This window comes from Colobus angolensis, unplaced genomic scaffold, assembly GCF_000951035.1.
Source record: "Colobus angolensis palliatus isolate OR3802 unplaced genomic scaffold, Cang.pa_1.0 Scaffold60, whole genome shotgun sequence".
Taxonomy (NCBI): Eukaryota; Metazoa; Chordata; class Mammalia; order Primates; family Cercopithecidae; genus Colobus; species Colobus angolensis.
The window spans coordinates 1,570,156-1,575,017 of record NW_012119599.1 but is presented as its reverse complement, the minus strand read 5'-3'; the positions used below and the strand labels follow the sequence as shown (position 1 = coordinate 1,575,017).

Sequence of the window (4,862 nt, the reverse complement as noted above, 5' to 3'; positions counted from 1 at the left end):
CTCGGCCTCCCAAAGTACTGGGATTACAGGCTTGAGCCACCGCGCCCGGCCTTCTTTTTTCTTTAAAGGCATGATGTGGTGGCTCACTCCTGTAATCCCAGCACTTTAGGAGGCCAAAGTGAGCAGCTCAGTTGAGGCCAGGAGTTCAAGACCAGCCTGGCCAACATGGCAAAACCCAGTCTATACTAAAAATACAAAACAATTAGTTGGGCATGGTGATGCATGCCTGTAATCCCAGCTACTTAGGAGGCTGAGGCATGAGAATGACTTGAACCAGGTAGGCAGAGGTTGCAGCGAGCCGAGATTGCGCCACTGCACTCCAGCCTGCATGACAGAGCAAGACTCTGTCTCAAAAAAAAAAAAACAAAAAAAGGAAAGAAAAGAAAAATAGGACGGGTATAGTGTGGCTCACAGTTGTAAACCCAGTATTTTGGTAGGTCTAGGTGGGAGGATGGCTTGAGGCCAGGAGTTCAGGACTAGACTAGGCCTAAAAACTAAAAAAGAAGGCCAGGCGCAGTGGTTCACACCTATAATCCCAGCATTTTGGGAGGCTGAAGCAGGAGGATTACTTGAGGCCAGGAGTTTGAAACCAGCCTGGGCAACGCAGTGAGATCCCATCTCTAGACACACGCACAATTAGTTGGGTATCGAGATCATGCCACTGCACTTCAGCCTAGGAGACACAGAAAGACTCCATCTCAAAAAAAAAAAAAAAAAAAATTAGCCAGGCATATTGCCATGAACTTTTAGTCCCAGCTACTCTGGAGGCTAAGGTGGAAAGACTGTTTGAGCCTGGTTGTACTGAAGTATGACTGGGCCACCGTACTCCAGCCTGGGCAAAAGAGCATGAATCTGATGAACCTCTTTCCAAAAAAAGAAAAGAAAAATAATCAGTTAATATATATTGAACACAGCCGGCAATCCCAGCACTTTGGGAGGCCAAGGAGGGTGGATCACCAGAGGTCAGCAATTCGAGACCAGCCTGGCCAACATGGTGAAACCCCATCTCTACTAAAAATACAAAAAAATTAACCAGGCATGGTGGCAGGCACATGTAATCCTAGCTACTCAAGAGGCTGAGGCAGGAGAATTGCTTGAACCTGGGAGGTGGAGGTTACAGTGAGCCGAGGTCACATCATTGCACTCCAGCCTGGGCAATAAGAGTGAAACTCCGTCTCAAATTAAAGAAAGAAAGAAAAAAATATATATATACACATATATATAGAGAGAAAACACTTAATATGTGCTAAGCACAATTCTAATATATATATATTAACTCATTTAAACCTCAGACACCAAGGTTTAAATGAATTAATATGTATATATTAGAATTAATATACATGAGTTAGGTTTATGTTTTAGTTTTTTGATACAGGGTGTCACTCTGTTGCCCAGGCTGGAGTGCAGCGCCGCAATCTCAGCTCACCGCAATCTCTGCCTCCCAGGCTCAGGCGATCCTCCTACCTCACTTTCCCAAGTAGCTGAGACTACAGGCGAATGCCCAGGTAATTTTTGTACTTTCTGTAGAGAAGGGTTTCGCCATGTCGCCCAGGCTGGGAGTTACTATTTTTAATCTTCATGTTACAGATGAGGAAACTGAAGACCAGGGAGGTAAAGTGACCTGATCAAAGGCACACAGCTTGTAAGAGGCAGAGCCAGCAGCAAGACTGCATATCTTCCTTACCACTATGCTACAGTACCGTTTATCTGAAAGGAATTGTTTTTCACTCCCAGGTCTGTTTACGTAAGCCAAGGATCCTGGCCACCAAACAACCGGCAATATGCCATCCCCAGTCAAAACATAAAAAACAGGCTGGGTGCGGTGGCTCACGCCTGTAATGCCAACCCCACTGTACTCCAGCCTGGGCCACAGAGTGAGACTCTGCCTCAAAAAACAAAAACAAAACCCCATAATAAACATTTCCACTTTTTTCGTGATGATAATACATCCAGATCAACCAAAATATTTTACTGTTTCATTCTTACTGATTTTTGGTTTATGATTTTTTTTTAAACACATATACAAAATTCTCCTACGGAAGCTAGATTTTACGCAAAAAAAGGAAAAGAAAAAACCCATATATACATATTTCCCTTTCTTTTACAAAAAGAGCAGACACAGGGCTGGGAGCGGTGACTCACGCCTGTAATCCCAGCACTTCGGGAGGCCAAGGCAGGTAGATCACGAGGTCAGGAGTTCAAGACCAGCCTGACCAACATGGTAAACCCCATCTTTACTAAAAACACAAAAATTAGCCGGGCATGGCGGTGCACGTCTGTAATCCCAGCTACTCAGGAGGCTGAGGCAGGAGAACTGCTTGAACCTGGAAGGCAGAGGTTGCAGTGAGCTGAGATCACGCCATTGCACTCCACCCTGGGTGACAGAGTGAGACTCTGTCTCAAAAAAAAAAGGAGCCTACACAGGCCGGGTTTGGTGGCTCAGGCCTGTAATCCCTGCACTTTGGGAGGCCGAGGTGGGCAGATCACTTGAGGTCAGGAGTTCAAGACCAGATTGGCCAACACAGTGAAACCCTGTCTCTGCTAAAAATATAAAAATACCTGGGTGTGGTGGGGCACGTTTGTAATACCAGCTACTCGGGAGGCTGAGGCAGGAGAATCACTTGAACTAGGGAGGTGGAGGCTGCAGTGAACTGAGTTCATGCCAGCATGAGTGACAGAGTGAGACCTCGTCTCAAAAAAAGAAAAAATAAAGCACACATAATAAACACTAACCTCCACTTCACTTGTTTTCCCTTAATGTATGTTGGAGACCACTATATCAGTGTACAGAGATTTTCATCCTTTCCTTTTATCTACCTCATTCCTTTTTAGAGTTGCATAGTATTTTCTCATGTGGATGTATTATAGTTTCTTTCAGCCAGTCTTCTTATTTAAGAACATCTGGGATGCGTGTAGCCTTTAGCTGTGATGAACAGTATCACTGGTTCCTCTTTCCTCTCGATGTACTCGTTAAGAAGTGGTACCCTGCCCCACTGCTACCTGGGAATCTGACGACTACCCTGTTTCCCCCGACTGGCTCTAGGAGTATCTTTTATTCCTTCAACGAACATTAGCTGGGCGTCTCCGGCGTGATTGGCGCTGTGCTGGGAACACAGTGGCGACAGAGACAAACCCAGTCCCTACCTTCATGGAACACACGGTCACAGACATCATAAAACAACACACAGATAAGAGGCTGATAACAACTTAGAACACACGTGACATGAAGGAACAGAGACGGACAAGAGCATTTAACAGGCGGATTTCGGGATGGAGGGTAGGAAGGAGGGCTTCGCAGAGGAAGTGACGTTGGTGCCGAGACTCGAAGGATGAATGGGAGTTAGCCAAGCCGAATCGGTAAAAGGATGTTGCGGGCAGAGCGGACAACCTGTGCAAAATCCCCGAAGCGGGAAAGCGCATGGCAAGTTTAAGGAACCGAAAGGCCAGGGCAGCTGCGAGAGGTGGGGAAGAAGCAAAGAGGCCGAGTCGAAGCAGGCGAGGTCTGCGGGGCGTACGCACCCGGAGGGCCACGTTGGAACTTTGCCTCGAGGGCACTAGGGAGCTAAGGAAGGGTCCCGAACAGGGGAAGAAACATGGGTCGCGAGAGCCACTCTTTCCCTCTCCCCACGGCGACCCCCTCCCAGCCCGCGCCCCTGCTTCTTTAGGCGCCTCCTCCCTTCGTCTCTGGGCCCAAACGCCAGCCTCCCGCTCACCGCGGCTCTGGCCTCCGTTCCCCTTGCGCCCCCTCAGCAGCGCCTCTTCCTAGACTCTGCCACCGCCGCCGCCATCTTCCGTTCGTCGCCGGGGACGGTGCGCACGCGCCCCCCACCTAGGGCCGCCGGGAAATGGAGTTCACAGCACGGTCCGACCCCGCCCATGCCTCGTCCCGTGAGAGCGGCCTTCTGCCCGCCTCCTTACTACGGCGAGCAGTCCCTTCATTTCCGGCTCTGGGGCGCTAGGCCTTCTGGGAAATGCAGTCCCTTCGGAGGCACCAGGAGGATAGGGAGCTAGAGCATTCTGGGAAATGGAGTTCTTAGTAGTGCTGAGTCCCTGGACGGCTGGCTGGTCTTGGAGAGTGGGGAGTCCGGGCAGCGAAGCTCCTGGGTCTTTGAGGGGAGCTGGTCTGTTGCCCTAGTGGGGTCTGCGGAGAGGCCCCGATCCCCTCCACCTTTGTTCTGGACTCTTTCAAGAGTCTGAAGCATTTCTTTTTCTTTTGTTTTGGAGACGGAGTCTCGCTCTGTCGCCCAGGCTGGAGTGCAGCGGCCCGATCTCGGCTCACTGCAACCACCGCTTCCCAGGTTCAAACGATTCTCCTGCCTCAGCCTCCCGAATAGCTGGGATTACAGGCACGCACCATCACGCCTAGCTAGTTTTTGTAAGAGATGGGGTTTCACCCTGTTGGCCAGGCTGGTCTCAAACTCCTGACCTCAAGTGATTCGCCAGCCCGCCTCTGCCTCCCACAGTGCTAGAATTACAGGCTTGAGCCACCGCGCCCGGTCAAGTCTGAAGCATTTCTAGCCGTCGGAAGTCTCAGTCTTCCTGTCTGTCGAATGGGGATGTGATATCGGAGACCTCTTACGGGTCCTTATAGTCGCATAGTGGCCCTAGCGCTCTGATTTCCCTTTCTTCCGCGACGGTCATGCAGTGCTCTGGCTCTTCGTCCTCTCATGTGGAGATGATGAAACCCCCTGAGATAGAAAGGCTCCAGAGTTCTGCCCTCGGGGCCCTTGGTATCTGCAGCGTCTCTGCTCCCTCACTCCTGAATCACCCCCAGCTGTCGCGTCCCGGGGCTGCGGTTCCCGGCGCCTGAGGTCTGTCTCCTGGCGATCCCGCAGGGGGCGCCCCAGTCCGAGCGCGCCGCC

The 4,862-nt window shown here is 50.7% G+C and overlaps 2 protein-coding genes across 2 annotated transcripts in view; one reads left to right on the top strand and one right to left on the bottom strand.

Moving 5' to 3' along the window:
* The window catches only part of SYMPK (symplekin), a 55,323-nt gene extending 51,503 nt beyond the window's left edge, over nt 1–3,820 (bottom strand). The window contains exon 1 of the mRNA XM_011962972.1: nt 3,714–3,820. The gene's annotated coding sequence lies outside the window, so the exon portion shown is untranslated. The remainder of the gene's footprint in view (nt 1–3,713) is intronic.
* A 795-nt stretch (nt 3,821–4,615) lies between these two features.
* Nucleotides 4,616–4,862, top strand: part of FOXA3 (forkhead box A3) — a 10,942-nt gene continuing 10,695 nt past the window's right edge. Inside the window, exon 1 of the mRNA XM_011962971.1 lies at nt 4,616–4,811. The gene's annotated coding sequence lies outside the window, so the exon portion shown is untranslated. The remainder of the gene's footprint in view (nt 4,812–4,862) is intronic.